This window comes from Chinchilla lanigera, unplaced genomic scaffold, assembly GCF_000276665.1.
Source record: "Chinchilla lanigera isolate Chin_1 unplaced genomic scaffold, ChiLan1.0 scaffold00052, whole genome shotgun sequence".
In the NCBI taxonomy this organism is placed as follows: domain Eukaryota; kingdom Metazoa; phylum Chordata; class Mammalia; order Rodentia; family Chinchillidae; genus Chinchilla; species Chinchilla lanigera.
In genome coordinates, this window is record NW_004955453.1 from 3,311,456 (window position 1) to 3,328,996 (window position 17,541).

A 17,541-nucleotide genomic window follows, 5' to 3' on the forward strand; every position below is an offset into this window, starting at 1 on the left:
AGAAAAGACAAGTTCTACAATACAGAAATGATTACATACAACACAATGTAAAATATACTGTGTATATACATATGTCCCAAATATTAATAATTACTTCTGAGGCCAGGCATGGTGGTGCATGCCTGTAATCCCAGCACTTGGGAGGCTGAGGTAGGAGGATCGTTGTGAGTTTGAGATCAGCCTGGGGTACAAAGTAAGCTCCAGCCCAGTCTGAACTACATAGCAACACCCTGTCTTTTTTAAGACCAATAAATAAATAAATAAATTTTAAAAATTAGTTCTGAAAGATACAATTGAAAGAGAATTGTGGGTAATTCTTTTCTGAGTTTCTTTTTCTTTTGGTTTCCTATTAGCTTCCTAATAATTTTTCTTTCCTAATAAGTTTCTAAACCAGAATTAGTTTTGTCAGTACAGTGACTAGGAAAAGAAAGAGGGCAAAGTAGAGGAGCCTGGAAAAATGTGAATTAGGCACTATGGGGAAAGAAGTGAAATCAGAGTGCTCATAAATCTGAGATTTTGGTAATGTCAAAAAGGAGGTGAAACCACAATGTACTTATTGATCACACAGGACTTACGACACAACTCTTGGCCTGGAGAGGATTTCTGCTTCATTTTTTTCAGACTCCAACCTTCAGAGAAAGAGTGTTTTGAGGAGTATTATGAAAAGGGAGATGCTAACTTCTTGATCTGAACCTTCCCAGGAAAACTGGTAAGGTGCATGGTCTTCAGAACAAAGCGTTCAATGCCCAGGAGTCTTACCCGACATCGCAGTTACAGTTCTCAACTTGACACACAAGTGAAAGAGAATTAACAGAGTCTCAAACTGAAAACATCATAAAACTAAATTTTAAATGTGCAGCGCAACGTTTTTGTATTTCTTTGAGAACTTAGGAGATTATTTTATGACTCAATAGAATAAAAAAAAGGGGGGGAAGGTATAATAAGAACAAAACTGAAACACTAAAACACTAAAATAGAGATAGAGATAAAAGTCAAGGAACCATGAGCCTGGGAGAATTCAATGGGTCATCTAAGTGGACTCTGGAGCTTCCTCAGGATAACAGAGGACAGCACAAAAGACAATAGGTCAAAGGACAAGCCTTCAGGGTCTGTGTCTAATAATGAGTCAAGACAGCATGAATTTCAGAGGAAAAAGGTTTTGCAGAGACAGAATAGCAAGAATGAATGTACATAATCTATCCTCTAAGACAGGAAAGCAGCCAGGCGTGATGCGGCACATCTGTAATCCGAGCACTCAGGAGGGTGAGGCGGGGGGAAATCACTGTGAGTCTGAGGCCCACCTAGGATACGTAGTAAGACCCTGTCTCAAAAATAAACCAGGAAGTGTTTGAAAGGATATCAATAACTACACAGAGATAACAGGAACCGAACAGCCCTAGTGGCCCCCTAAGAAAGGAAAACAGGGGGGCTGGAGAGTTAGCTCAGTGGCAAAAGCACCTGCCTGGCAAGCACAAGGTCGTGACTTCGATTCCCGGTACCGAAAAAAAAAGAAAGAAAGAAAGAAAGGAAAACAGGTCTATGAATGGAAAAGGCTAAGATCCTGATTCTGCTCCCAGCCACACACACCACAGTTTAGGAGAATATAACCTCAGAGGGCAAAAGTGAAAGGGAAATTACTAAAGATGGGCTTGCATTACCTAAGGCAGCCACAAAACATCAACAGTTAACACAATGGACAAAATCAGTACAAAATCATAAAATCAGTATGAAAGTCTTAAAAAAAAGAAGGAAGAAGAGATGGGGTCAAGAGAAAAAAGTGAGGATGGGACTACAACAAAGAGTGCAAAAGCTTTGTTTCCATTTTCTCTTTCTTTGCTGATCGTTTTTTTTTTTTCTTTGCCCTTTCTTGGGAATATAGCTCAGTGCAGGACTGGATTCAATCAACACTAGGAAAAAAAACAGGTGAGAAAGTATTTCCATATCATCTCTACGTTGGGGCATGTCCATTACTCAAAATTCCTTCTAATTAAATTCAAGTAATATATTCCTTATGCAATTAATACCAGGAAATCTGTCTTTAATAAAATGCATTCGTGTACTTGAAATTGAATGTTAGAGAATCTAGTCCTTTTGTCAGCCTTTAAAAGATGAGCCAAATTTAGCCCTCACTGTTATTTTATTTCTGACTATTCTGATTAATTTTTATTTATGTATTTTTCTACAGTCTTCCTGGCTTCTTCATTTTTAACTATTCAGCTTCTACCTGGCAACTCATCTATCAGTGTGTGGGGGGGGGAGGAGAGGGAGGCAGGAAAAGAGGGAGGAGAGGGGAGGAGAGAGAGTGAAAGAAAGAGAGGGAGGGTGGGGGAGGGAGAGAGAGGGAAAGAGAGAGTACATTTTCAAAGGAGAGAAAACAATCAACCTGGCTCCTATTGCTCGGCTTAACAATGAAGAAAAAGATGGACTCATCAACTCTTCCCCTCACTCTTAAGTATGCCATGGCACAACAGAGAAGCCAGTGACTTCTGGGCTCAAGCAATCACTGTAACATGAAGCAAGCCTGTGGTGGTGCAACCCTATAATCCCAGCACTTAGAAGGCTGCAAGAAGTTTGACGCCAGCCTGGGCTACAAAGTGAGCTGAAGGCCAACCTGAACTACATAGTAAGACTGTTTCAAAAAACCAAAATAAGGAACGAAGGAAGGAAGGAAAGGAAAGAAGGAAGGAAGGACAGGGAGGGGAAAGAAAACAAAACTGCAGATCTACACACTAAGTGCCATCTTGACAAACACAGCCAGAAGCCAAAGAAGATGGAAAATCAAACTCACACAATGTTTGATAGTGCAGCTTTGAACAGGTTCCCTAAGAGTGAATCCCAAAGTGTCTGTGGGCACATTAGCTACCCCCGTTATTTCAGTAACAAACCAAGGCGTACACTCTTTTGAAAAACCCTTGAATCTTTCTTATAAAAACCATCTGACATGTAATCCCAGCACTCGGGAGGCTGAGGCAGAAGGATCGTTGCGAGTTCGAGACCAGCCTGGGTTACAAAGTGAGCTCAAGGCCAGCCTGAACTGCATAGCAAGACCCTGTCTCAAAAAAAGACCAAAACAAAAACAAACAAACAAACAAACAAACAAAATACATCTGACAGCAGGGCATGGTACTGCATGTGGCTTTACATCTCAATCCCCCCACCCCCCGGTACCGGGAATCGAACTCATGGCCTCGCGCTTGCCAGGCAGGCACTGTGCCGCTGAGCTAAATCCCCAGCCCCTACATCTCAATTTTTAAAAAGGTTAAATTACACCATAAATGATTTAGCTAGAAAAAATTAGTATAGTTAAAAATATTTCAGTGGGCATGAAACTACTTTAAATTCAAGTTTTCTGACAACACATACTAAATTCATTCCTTCCTTACTTTTTTGCTACAAAAAAATCTATACCACTACCTTGATAACCTAGTTAATCTGTCACCCTGATAATCTACAAATCTGTCAGCTCTTTAAACCTGTACATAGGCATACATTCACATGAAGCAATATTTATTCACAAGACTAAAAAGGCAGGACCCAAAATGAATTTTTCTTCCAAATTAAAATGACGAAAAGTCTCAATGTGAAGGGGAATCCCACATCGTTTATAATAGTAAAAGAGTTTAAAAAAAAAAAAAAAAAAAAGAATAAACCCAGTGTGGTATGCACACCTGTACTCCCAAGGCTAAGGCAGGAAGATTACCACAAGTTCAAGGCCAGCTTGGGCTACATAGGGAGTTCAAAGCTAGCCTGAACTACATAGCAAAGACCCTGTCTCAAAAAAAAAAAAATAAAATGTAGAACATTCACTCAACAAAATCAAGTGTAAACAGGTAAAATAACAACCACTGATAATGTTCTATCACTTTGTAATTCGGTGAATCCCTCTACTGCTATGTTGTCCTTCTTTTACTCTTTAAAATAAAAAATCAAGTGCAGTAATGTTTGAGTATCAGTGTAGTTTTATACATCCCCAAAAAAGACACCTGCTGCCTGTGTTGATGGTTGGAAAGAGGACACTAAGTGGTTGCGGGGTCCCAATGCGCTGGGAGGCCGCAGAGAACACCTCCCTGCTTTCTTAGACAAGCGGCATTGATAAAGCATACTTCCCTGGATCCCAGCTCAGTAGAGGGTATAAACTATTTTTGAGGATGGGTTTGTTGCTCAGTCAGCCCCAGATAGTAGAAGGGGGCTGCACAGGATGGCTTTTGCCTCAGATGGTTTGCTTGAGATGCTGGTGGGAGTTGCCTCTTCAGTGTTTTGTGGCCGTGGCGAGGGGGAGGCCAAAAAGAAAAGGCAGAGAGACCGAGAGGGGACGGTGCCTTTGATGCAGCACTGGGAGAGGCAGACCCTGGGTCTGGTTCTCGGGGGCCTGGGGACAAGTTGGGGCTCGACTGCATTCATCTGCTGCCGCTGTCAGGGGCGGGGCCACCTCGGGTGGGATTGCCCTGGGAGGCCCCGTAGGCCATGCCTTGACTGTGGGGGTGGCCACTGGAGGTCGGGCTGCCCTCTGGAGCGGGGCCCGGGGCTCAGACCCCTCCTACCAACTGGTCCAGCAGGAATGAAGGGGCCCAGGGTATATTCTGCCTTCTCCCTCTGGCCGGACCATTGTCTCCAAGGAGGAGCCCCACGAAATCATGACTATAGAGGAAAAAGTGGACGGCCCGTTGCTGGACACTGGTGCTGGTCTCTCGGTCCTTCTTTTCAGTCCTGGCCTTCCTTCCAGCCGTCACACCTCAGTGAGGGGAGTCACTGATAAGGAGGTAATCCGCTATTTTTCCACAACCCTTGAGCTGTAACTACTTGTTGGATCTTTCTTGCATATCTTTGTTTTCCTGAGAAGCCACTTTGAGGATGCCAACAAGCATTGCAGCAGCCATTGATGATTTCCTACCAATCTGTCCATAACTATGCAATGTTTGTATTGTTCCTATGCTATTTTGTAAATGGATGTATGTTTGTTACTATGTTTTCAACAACAACCACTGAGAATAGTCAACGATTATTTGATTGATCACTCATGTATAACTCTATTTGTTTTCCCTAGAGACCACTTAGGAGAATCCAAGCTATAGCATAACAACCACTGATAATTTCCTGCCATTTTTGTCTGTAACTCACTATTATTTGTCTATTTATTTTCCTGAGAAACTATCTTGAAGATACCAATAGGTAAAATAACAACCATGGATAATGTCCTACCATTTTGTCTGTAATTCGGTGAATCCCCCTATTGCTATGTTGTCCTACTTTTAGACAGAGACACAAGATGAGCTAAAAAAAAGATGAACATTAGTGAGAGTAATAACCTATCCTCTATTTCTTAATTTTTTTTTTTTTTTTTTGGTTTTTTTTCCGGTACCGGAAACCGAACTCACGACCTTGCGCTCGCCAGGCAGGCGCTTTGCCGCTGAGCTAAATCCCCAGCCCCTCTATTTCTTAATTTGCAATATTCTTAAATTACTTTAATCACCACAAAGAGAGGTAGCCCTGACCTGCATGGAGTACTTCTATAACTCCAACATTTATGTTACAGAAAATTAAAATTCTTTTCAATATTAAAAGGAATTTTAAAAGGTTTTTAAAAGGAATTTTTAAAAGGAATTTTAAATTTAAATTTAAATTTTAAATTTAAATTAAAAGGAATTTTAGCCAGATGTGGTGGTATGTGCTTATAATCCTAGCATTCAGGAGGGCTAAGGCAGAAGAATTACAATTCAAGGGCAGCCTCAACTACACAATGTGGGGCTGGGGATTTAGCTCAGTGGCACAGCGCCTGCCTGGCAAGCACAAGGTCATGAGTTCGATTCCTGGTACCGGAAGAAAAACAAAAACACAATGAGAACTCTCTCAGAAAAACAAAGAACAGGCCAGGCATAGTGGCACATGCCTGTGATCCCAGCACTCTGGAGGGTGAGGCAGGAGGATCACCATAAATTCAAGACCAGCCTGGGCTACACAGTCAGTTCAAGGTCAGCCTGGACTACATAGTGAGACTCTCTTTCAAAAAATAAATAAATAAAAATAAAGTATTTTAAAATACAAAAATAAGGGGACATCGTTCTGTACTCAGAAAATTTCTTCCTCCATTTCACTATATCTCGCTATAATAAATTACCTTACTAAACATGCAAATATTTTTGAGTAGCTTTTATTTTTTTTTTTTTTTGGTTTTTCTCCGGTACCGGGAACCGAACTCACGACCTTGCGCTTGCCAGGCAGGCGCTTTTGCCGCTGAGCTAAATCCCCAGCCCTTGAGTAGCTTTTAAAATATGATCTGCAGCTGGATATGGTGGTGTATGCTATAATCTCAGCACTCAGAGGAGGCTGAGGCAAGAGGATCACAGTGAGTTCAAGGCTAGCTTGGGCTACATAGTGAGTTTCAGGTCAGTCTGGGCTACACAGGAGACCCTGCCTCAAAGAAAACCAAAAAATAAAATAAAATACAATCTGTAAAAACACTGATTTATAACAAAAATTCATGAAGCAAAATCAGGCTTATTCACTTGATTACTAAAATTACTCACTTTATTACTAAACGTTTAGCCTAAAGAAATAACACAAGTTTTTCCCAAAAAAAGTCAACAGTTCAAGAGAACTGTCTATATATACTAGATCCACACATTATAAATGAAATTACTGTTCTTATGGGATATCTTTTTAAAAATTATTGATGTTCTGCTCAATCTTCTCATTCTACAAGGAATTCAAATCTAATTTATACTGTTGTGATAAACAGCACAAGTTGCAGCTCAGTACAATTCTGATACCTGTCCCATGAAACTAAAGTCAGCTTTATTCCTAATAGCCCAAAACCAAGAACAATCTAAACATTCACCCATAGATGAATGAATAAATAATACTGTAACACTGACACCTTGGATTATCCTTGGCATTAAAAGTCAAACTACTAAAAAAAAAAAAAAAAAAAAAAAAAAAAGTCAAACTACTAACATACATGAACAACAGACGAATTAGACATTGCACTACATAAAAGAAGCCAGACAAAGACACATGTTCCTTGGTTTCAATAGAAACATTTGTATACATTTAATACTGAAATATCAGTATCAACAATAGAAGTGCTTCAAGGGCTTACTGCAGATATTTGTAGTCTATATCTACGAACAAAACACAGTTTTGTACTTTAAAAATACATGCTATCGCTTCTCGGCCTTCTGGCTAAGAACAAGTGTAGTATCTGTTCTTATCACTTTAAAAAAATACATCCTAGCCGGGCATGGTGGCACATGCCTGTAATCCCAGCCCTCGGGAGGCTAAGGCAGGAGGATCACTGAGAGTGTGAGATTAGCCTGGGCTACAAAATGAGGCCAAGGCCAGCCTGAACTGCATAGTGAGTCCCTGTCTCAAAAAGACACACACACACACACACACACACACACACACACATACACACACACACAGACATTCTGGGAAGAGGCAACATTAAATCTACAGTCACAAAAAATGGATCAGCAGGAACATGCAAAAAAGCTGGAGTAAACTTTAGGGATAAAGAATTTTTTTTTTGGTACCAGGAATCAAACTCACAACCTTGCATTTGCCAGGCAGGTGCTGTCCTGCTGAGCTGTATCTCTGGCCCCCGGTTATCTATCTTGATTATGGTAAAGGCTACACGAGTGTGTATAATACTCATCAAAATGTATGCTGAAAAGAGAGGGCTTTTATTGTATATAAATTAAACTTCAAAAAGGTTAAATTTTTTAAAAAAACTAAGCACACTAAAACTAAAATTAAAAAAAGTAATAGAAATAAAATTGACTCCCCCCTCAAAAAAAATTTAAAACTCAGTTCCTCAAGGGGGAAAGGCACAGTAACTTTACAGAGGACAACTCTGACAAGGCATCAGGCCAGCATCAATGGTGATAATCATATGGGCATTACGCGCCCTTGGTATGTGGTGCTATTCTTTATTTCCACTGTGATCTTGTCCCAAACCCCACACAGCAGTCTAACCATAAAGAAAATATCAGGCAAAACAGACATACTCTATAAGATACTTGACCAGTATTCCTTAAGCTTGCCAAGGTCATCAGGAAACAAGGAAAGTCAGAGAAGCTCATAGTAACCTTTTTTTTTTTTTTTTTTTTTTCTGGTACCAGGAATCGAACTCATGACCTTGCGCTTGCCAGGCAGGCGCTGTGCCGCTGAGCTAAATCCCCAGCCCCTAGAAGCTCACAGTAAAAAAGAGCCTAACCATGCATGTCTAAATGCAAAATAGTATACTAGATGTAATTCTTAAACGCAAAAGGTCAAACTAGAGACATGTGAATGAATGACGGCCTGTAGAATTTAATAACAATGCGTCAATACCGATTTACTGCCAGATATGGTAGCATACACCTGAATCCCAGTATTCAAGAGGCTGAGGCAACAGAATCAGATCACCTCGAGTTCATGGAATACATAGCAAGAGCCTGGCTCAAAAGGCAATAAAGACTTCATTTATTAACTCTAACAGTGTACAGTAGTAATCTAAATTGTTGGGTCTTGTTTTGTTTTTTGAGACGGTCTTGCTATGCAACCCAGGCTGGCCTCAAATTTATAATCATCCAGACATGTGATGGAAGTGCAGAGACTGGGAGTGTCATAAGGACATACACCACACATACACAAAAATTAACTATCACCCTGCCTTAGCCTTCCTTATACTTAGGATCACAGACATGCACCACCACACCTGGCTATGTAAATTTTTGGGAGCCTGTTTGTGTCTTCTTTTTCGGAAGCAGTGGGGACTGAACCCAGGGCTTCCATACTGAGCTGGGTGGCTCAAGCAGGAGGGTCACAAGTTCAAGCCAAGCCTAAACAACTAAGCAACTTAATGTGACACTATCAAAATAACTAAACAAAGGCTAGAAATGTAGTATGTTGCATAGGCCCTGGGTTAAATACTCAACACCAAAAAAGAAAAAAAGCAGCTACTACTTGTTGAATTTTAGCATAGTATCAAAGAATGACTACCATACGTGAGAAAAAAACTTAGTCCTCACCTTCCCAACGCCCTACATAATTTGTGAGGATTAACAGAACTAAATAAACAGCAACTAAATAAACAGCAAGAGGTTGACGTAGAAGCAACAGGCAAATAGCTGTCTTCTATACAGTCAGACATAAAAGCAATTTGCAAAAAAAAGTGAAATGATTCTTCCCACCCAATTTTTACAAATGCTTTAGAAAAATTGGTATTTTCCATTAAAAATACATTTATGTTAACATGCAATGAGTTTGTTATTTTTAAGTGAATTATCTTTAAAATTTCTTGATATGATATAGATGGCTATAACTAAAAAACAAAAGCTCTCTGGGATCTTCCACACCTTTCAGGTAAGACGGTACAGCAGTCCTACAATGGTTTGCACACAACCCTAAAGATCATGTGCTAGAAAATTAATCTCTAGCCGGGCATAGTGGCACGCACTTGTAACCCCAGCACTCAGGAGGCTGAGGCAGGAGGATCACTGTGGGTTTGAGGCCAGCCTGAGTTTCAAAGTGAGTTCAAGGCCAGTCTGAACTACATAGTGAAACCTTGTCTCAAAAAGATAAAAACAAAGAAAAGAAAATTAATCTCTAGTATAACGGTGTTGGGAGATGGGGCCTGATTACACGTGATCAGGTACTGAGGACTCTGCTGTCTTGTAGGTATTAAAATCCTCAACACAGGCGAGTCTCACCCACTCCACTGAGCTATGGGATAATGTGCCCCATGGGCCTACACCAGATGCCAGCACCATGTTCTTGGGCTTCCCAGACTCCAGAATCACAGGCCAAATAAATTCATTGTTCATTATAAATTACTCAGTCTCAGATACTCTGCTATAGCAGCAGTAAATGGACTAAGACAGGTTCTAAGATCAAAATGTCACAGCTGAGGATATAGATCAGCAGTAAAGTTCTTGCATATGTGAGTCCCTGAGACTGATTTCTCAGAACAACCCCCCAAAACACCCACAGTAACATCTACCTCAGGAAAAAGGAAAAAACGACAAAAGAAACAAACATAGACAGACAGACAGACAGATATTATGAAAAGCACATTAAGGGAATACAATGTCCACTGACAAAAACACCAAAATCCAAAATGTAGCCAAGAATGGTACACATTAGCGATCCCAGCTATTTGGGAGACTGAAGCAAGAATGGGGTCACAAGGTCAAGGGCAGTTTGGCCAATTTACTGAGGGCATCTCTCCAAGTAAAAAAGGGTTAAGGCTATAGCTCAGTGGTACAGCGCTAGCCTAATATATGCAGTCCCGGGTTCAATCCTTGTACCACAAAAAATAAGTAAAGGGAGGGAGAGAGAGCAGGAGGACGTGAATAAAGTAATTTAAAAACCCAAAATCTCTTCCTCAAAAGTACATAGGGCATAAAACTGTGACTTCTTAACAGAGAAGCTTCTCTAGCTGCTGAAGAAGCAAATAGCCTCGAGTTTCACCCATAGCTCTGGAGAAATGACTTCTGCCCACAGCTGTGCGAGCTTAGAAGTGGACCCTGCACTGTGACTGCAGCCTGGGAGACTCTGGGCAGAGGACCCCATTCAGCCCTCTCAGACCCCTGGACACACAAAGCGTGAGATAATAAATGGGCATGTGAAGCTGCCAAAAAACACAAAACAAAACAAAATGTCTTGCAAGGACAGAAATACTTTTCACATTTTAGAATCTGCTCAATCAAGGGACTGTTTGACTGTCCTTTCTACCTTTCCCACTAGGATACAAGCTTCATGAAGACAGGAATATGTGTGGTTTGCTCACCATTAAGACTAGCCCAGCACCTGGCACATAGCCAAAGTTTAACTATTTGTTAGATTTTTCTTTTTTTTTCTTTTTTTTTTTTTTTTGCAGACAGGTCTTGCCAGGTAGTTCTGGCTAACCCTGAACACACTGTGCAGCCCAGGCTGTTCTTGAACTCACAGGGATGCTCCTGTCTCAGCCTCCTGAGTGCTGGAATTACAGTTCACCAATATGCCTGGCCTATTTCTATTTTAAAAACGTCTATAAAGACTTGCAAACAGAACCCAATGACATGCCTATTCAAAAAAAAAAATCTTTTTGGCCTATTCAAATCTTATAAACATGAAATTTTACAACCAAACTTTACCTATTTAAGCTCAGTGTGGTAGCATATGCCTGTAATTCCAGCACTCTGAGAGGCTGAGGCAGGAGGATCGAAAGTCTGAGCCCAGGCTGGGCAATTTGGTCACTTAGCTAAACCCTGACCCAAAATAAAAAACAAAACAGGGCTGGAGGTATGGCTCAGTGCAAAGGCCCTGAGTCCAACCTCAGTACTCAAAAATCAAAAAAAGTTACCAATTGCACAGTAGTAAGTCATAAAAGATATCATTCACTGACAGCCTATTTATTGTATTTCAGGTACTATATTACATTGGACATTTTGGATTTCTAATTCCTACAACCATGGGAGTAAACTCTGCCGGTAAGAAAGTCAGCCTCTAAGAAACTAACCTGTCTAAAGTTACGTAAGTGACAGAAAATTAAACCCCTACCTCTGCTCAGAAGTCCACCAGCTTTTCATTACATACATACATTGATGCAGTGCTCAGCAGTAGCTGATTTCCTTCCTTGCCATTTCCTTTCAATTTTCACAGGAATCCCATTTTGTGGAAACTTGTTTTTTTCCTTTTCCCAATCATCCACTCTGTTTCACTGTACCCAAACTCCCACTCCTTTCCATTTCTCGGGCAATGCAGAAAACCTTCTTACAGAAGATATGTTTTTCTATTAGAAACTTCGTAACAAGCAGTATGAAAGCCTGAAAAGTGTCAGATTCCAGAACACAAATCAAGGCTCTTTGACCCACTGGTCTCCCATAATTGCTTCGCATCTAGTTATACACAAATGACAGGTGGGCAGTACTGTCATTTCCCAGAACTGACCATGACAGCTTTTGGACAGTGCCATCCTACCAAGTCTATGCCATGATTCACCAATTACAAAGTACGAAGACAGCACTTCCATCAATTCCTTGTCACTCTCTACAACCAAAAGACCAGTACTAAAAAGACTAAAATTCTAACACTTCCTCCAAGACAACTTAAATAAAAGAAACTGTCTCCACAAAACCAAAAAACAAAATAATGAAAAAAGGGGCTGGGGATTTAGCTCAGCGGCAAAGCACCTGCCTGGCAAGGACAAGGTCGTGAGTTCAGTTCCGGTCCCAGAGAAAAACCAAAACCAAAAAAAGAAACTGTCTCCAAAGAACACAATGGCAACAAAAAAACACTTTAAAAAGAAAGAAAGTATTACTGTTACTATCATTTTCTCCCACTGCTTCTGAATAGTATGTAAGCTCTTTTTCCCCACTTTTGGTTAAAGGATAATAATATCAGCAAAAGTAAACTATCCTACAAAAATTATAATGCTGTAAATATTGCTGTCACTTGATAATCTCATCACAAGGAACTATTTGCAGGGAGGGATCCCAGAGCCTGTGCAAGTTTTACACAGATTATGTGGAACTCAATTTAAACCTCACAAATCCCTAAATTATGTCTTACTTTAATTTCCAAGATAAAGAAAATATACAATTGGGGGGGGACCCTCTACTACCTTCAAAAATAAATTTTAAAACATCCTTAGCTAAAATAAAGTATTACAGGAAATCACATCTGCAGCCTGTGAGATGTATCATTCTATATATTTACTAGTAATGCCCAAAAAAGACTTCAAAATGTTCCATAAAAAAATAGTTGAGGGGCATGGCATGATGGTGCTCACCCATAATCCCAGCACTTGGGAGGCTCAGCCAGGAGGATCACTGCAAGTTTGGGCCAGCCTGTGCTATAAAGTTGAGTTCAAGGCCAGCATGATCTGCATAGTAATATTCTGCCTCAAAAAGACTAAAAAAAAAATTGCTGGGGATGGTGGCACATGCCTATAATCTCAGCACCCCCCGATACTATAATCTCAGCACTTCCGGGGGCTGAGGCAGGAGGACTGCCATGAATTCAAGACTAGCCTGTGCTACACAGCAAGACCCTATCTCAAACAACAAAATGAAACGACAAAACAAAACTGAACTGGAAAATTCCAACAATGGTAAGCTCTATTAGGCTTCATTCATCCAAAAATAAAAAAAAGTTTTTTTCAGTACTGGGCATCAAACTCAGGACCTCGAGTTTGCCAGGCAGGCACTGTGCCACTGAGCTATATCACCAGTCATATATGTTAACTAGCTGTTTGGGACACAAAAATTAAAACTGCACAGCTATTTGCAGGACTTTTTTCCTAAAATGCTAGAAAATACGTAGAAGCTTCTATGGGAGTCTGCCTAGAACAGCCACTACCCTTTCACCTCATTATGTTTGCATTTCTAGACTCAGACCCTACATCCAAACTCACTGCACCAATGATGGAAAACGGAACCAAGTACAATCATTTGAATTTTCCTCCCCAGAAAAGTGCAATTTGGACACTGAGCTAGTAAATCAGTTGGCTAGTAGCACTAGAGCTCAAGTTCACATTTCCAAGAATGAAGGAGCCATTTTTTCCACGTTTGTTAACTAGAAAAGGTCAGACTGAAGAAAGATAACTAAGGCAGGACAAAAACTTGCAGAGGTTACTCATGACAACCAGGAAGAAAGTGCCACCTAGACTGTGCTGGCTCCTGTAGGCGTCTCAATTTTTAGTTCTTGGCAAACACTTGTGAGTTCTTTTACAACGTCTTCAGCCCTCAGCACACCTGCCCCCAAAGCATTGCTCAAAGCACCAGAAAAGAATTTTCTATTCACTATCCATAATTGCAGGACAGGGTCTGGGGATTTAGCTCAGCGGCACAGTGCCTACCTGGCAAGCGCGACGTTATGAGTTCGATTCCCGGTACCGGAAAAAAACAACAACAAAAAAAAAACAAAACATAATTGCAAGACAAATACAAAAAACAACTAAGACCTAAAACCAAATCACCTTGGGAGCTGGGAATGTAATTCAGTGACAAAGCACTTGCTTAGCATGCACAAGGCCCTGGGTTCTATCTCCAGCCTTGCTACAAAAAATCAAAAGAAATGACTTATTTGCATAACCCCTCAACTTCATGCTTTCTTTCCAACTTACCTGTTCAAAAGTTCTGCTGGTTCACAGCAGGAGATTTGAGCAGAATTTGTTTAGGTCCTTTTAACACTGTAAATAATAAAAATATTAATGTAAATCATTCAGCAATCTCTTTAAAACTTTTTAAAACAATTTTCATCAGGAATATATTTTACAGGAAAGGCCTTCCAAACCTAGTTAAAATACTGAATCGCCTGCTATGTGCTACCTTGTGGGGGTTTTTTTGACAGTTCTACAGTCTAAATCTTAGGGTCTTCACAGACATACATCCCCAGTCCTTTTTTTATTTTGAGACATGGTCTCTCAATAAATTACTAACTTGCCCAGGCTTGGCTCCCAACCATCAATCCCTCTGCCTCAGTCTCCCAGAGTACAAAGATTGAAGGTATGGCTGTACCACCATGGCTGGCTGTTATGTTCATGAACTAGATTCCCTCATATTAAGAGTATTTCGTGCTACTAAAATACGTATTTTTAATGAAAGTCCTAAATGATTCTGACAAATGAACAATATAACAAGGCTTCTGGGCAATAAGAGTTTTCATTCAAAACCATATTATAGCCAAGCATGGTGATGTATGCCCTGTGATCCCAGAACTTCAGAGGTTGAGGCAGGAAGACCACCATTAAGTTTGAGGCCAGCCTGGACTACACAGTGAATTCAAGGCCAGTCTGAACTACTGTGAAACCATGTCTCAAAAAACAAACAACGAAAACCACAGTCTAGCTGCGCAAGGTGGCACACAGCTATAATCTAAGCTATGCTGGAAGATGAGACAAGACTAGAAGCGAGGCCAGCCTTGGCAATTTAGTAAGACTTTGTCTCAAATATTAAAAGGGATGAGATGTAGTTCAATAGCAGGTGTCTGCCTAGCATGTTCAAGGCTCTGAGTTTAATCCAAAATGCTAGAGGGAAAACTCTGGGTTTTGGTATTATCTTTTAAAGATATTCTTTGGTATCCAATAGAAAAATAACAGTGGCATCACAGCAATATGCATCCTATGCAAATAATCACTGAACTCCCAGAAATCTGACCAATGTTAGAATGTCCAAGGATCAAAGCTCTAGGTGTGCTTTCAGCTGGAAAATAGCCACCTTTGATGCTGTGTTGACAGAACCTTAAAGACACACAAGATGGTGATTTTCAAGTGACAAGGAATAGACTGAAGTACCATAGCTTCAACTGGTTTCTTAGCTAAAATCAAATGATAGCTTTAAATGCTATCAAAAATTAATCAAAAATTAAAATTGTCAATGCTATTAACAGTAAGAAATCAACTTGGGGAAGCCACTTCCACTTCTCATTTAATTTTGCAAAAAAGAGACTTTGCCAGGCATGGTGGTGCACACCTGTAATCCCGGCATTTGAGAGGCTGCAGTAGGAGGATCTCAAATTCAAGGCCATCCTGGGCTACATTAGCAAGTTTCAGATGAGCCTGAATTACACAGTGAGACAGTCTCAAAAAAACAAAACATAATGAAAAGGAAAGAAAGAAGCTATGTTATGATGTCCAAAAATTCATCCTACTGCAACTCTTGTACTCCACTTTTTTTTTTAAGGTAAAAGGAAAAGAGGAGTGGGCTAAATCATAAGACAAACTCTATGGGGCTAACTAAACAGAACAAGTTCCAGCGTATCTCTTGTTATAAGCATGATTAAGTTCAAGTTAATGATGCCCTATAGTTGACAAAGTAGGGAAATATGCAATACTTTTTTTTTTTTTTTTTCGGTTTTTCTCCGGTACCGGGAACCGAACTCACGACCTTGCGCTTGCCAGGCAGGCGCTTTTGCTGCTGAGCTAAACCCCCAGCCCCTACTTTGAAAATATTCTTATCTAATTAAAGTCAAACTGGCTGTTGTAGCACACACCAATAATCCCAGCAATACTGGAGGCAGAGGCAGGAGCAGTGACGACAATCCTTCAGAGCTTTCAATGATATAAATGACCTACTGCAGCAGGTTCACCACCACTGGACAGGAGGATGATAGGTTCAAGCCCAGCCTAGGCAACTTAAGTGATTTAGTAAGACTGTCTCAAAATTTAAAAAAAACAAACAAACAAACAAATAAAAAGGGCTGGGGATATAGCTCAGTATGAAGGTCCTAGTTCAATCCCTAGATAAGAAAAAAAAGTTAAAAAAAAAAAAGTAGAAGTTTGGTCACTTAAATACTTCTGTTTTTCAAATCTCTCCCAACATCACACCAAGTTATGGGCAATACAACAGTATTGTTTACATTCCTATATAATTAGCGGTTACAAGTACTACAAAAGAAAAGATCACAATAAGGTAAGCTTAATTATGAAATTAAATTTTCCTTATATTTTTAAACATACAATTCCTCAGGGCATTAAAAAAATGAATGGAGACGCTGGGAGTGCTGGTGCACGCCTGTAATCCCTGCACTCGGGAGGCTGAGGCAGGAGGATCCTTTTGAGTTCAAGACCAGCCTGGGCTATAAAGTGAGCTCAAGGCCAGCCTGAATTGCATAGTGAGACCCTGTCTCAAAAAGACAACAAAAGACCAGAAAAAAAAAAAAAAAAAAAAAGAGGAAAAAAATGAATAGAAACCCTAGGTCTTTATTACCATAAAATATGAGAGAAGGTCAACCAGAGGAGGAAAAAAAAAGGAGGTTCCTCAAACTTTTACAACACTGACTGACGAATGTTAAGGGCTATTCAAACCATTGAAGGAAAATGGACATTTAAAACTTGCCTCTAAAATACCTTGATTAACACCAACATAGGCTGTAGATTCAAGCTAATGAGACTGGTCCCGCTACAGAACAAAAAAGAAAGTACGGAAAGTTTAATCAGCAGGGGCTAACAGAGAGCTGCAAATAAAGTCAGCTTTTGAAAATGACACAAATCAAAGATCCTTTAGAAGTTCAGAGAAAAGTAGTCATCTTTCCACCCAAAAACATCCTCCAGGCCAGTTATCACTATCTAGGGTCATCTTCTATACAAACGTCAGCAAAAGAGAACAGACATATAGAGAATTAAAATGCACAGTCATGAGAACAAATAAATTGGTATGATGTCAAAAATATTATAATTTAGAAAAGTTGTTTCACAAATTCAACAAAGGAACAAAAGAAGAAATGAAATTAATTAAAACACTATCTCATCACTACCATCACTATGTTGCCTTTCGGCCACCCTGACCTTGTAATTCCTGTCTTTGCATCGTTTTTGAGACAAGACTACCACCATCATTTTTATATAGACAGTTCATCAACAAAACACTTCAAAAGTACTAAATTCCTCAGGTGAACTGATATGAAAAAAGACATTTATGAAAGGTCAGTTTAAGAAAACAGATATAAACAGCAGCCAGGTGTGGCAGCACACTCCTGTAATCCCAGCACTTGGGAGGCTGAGTCAGGAGGATTGCCATGAGTTCAAGGCTAGCCTGGACAACATAGCAAGATCCTGTCTCAAAAAACAAAAACAAA

The 17,541-nt window shown here is 40.1% G+C and overlaps 1 long non-coding RNA gene across 1 annotated transcript in view; it reads right to left on the minus strand.

Moving 5' to 3' along the window:
• Positions 1-574: 574 nt before the first annotated feature.
• LOC106149788 overlaps positions 575-17,541 on the minus strand; it is a 20,990-nt gene continuing 4,023 nt past the window's right edge. Inside the window, exons 2-3 of the long non-coding RNA XR_001236181.1 lie at positions 14,090-14,155; positions 575-629 (exon numbers count right to left, since the gene is read on the minus strand). This is a non-coding gene — a long non-coding RNA (uncharacterized LOC106149788). The remainder of the gene's footprint in view (positions 630-14,089; positions 14,156-17,541) is intronic.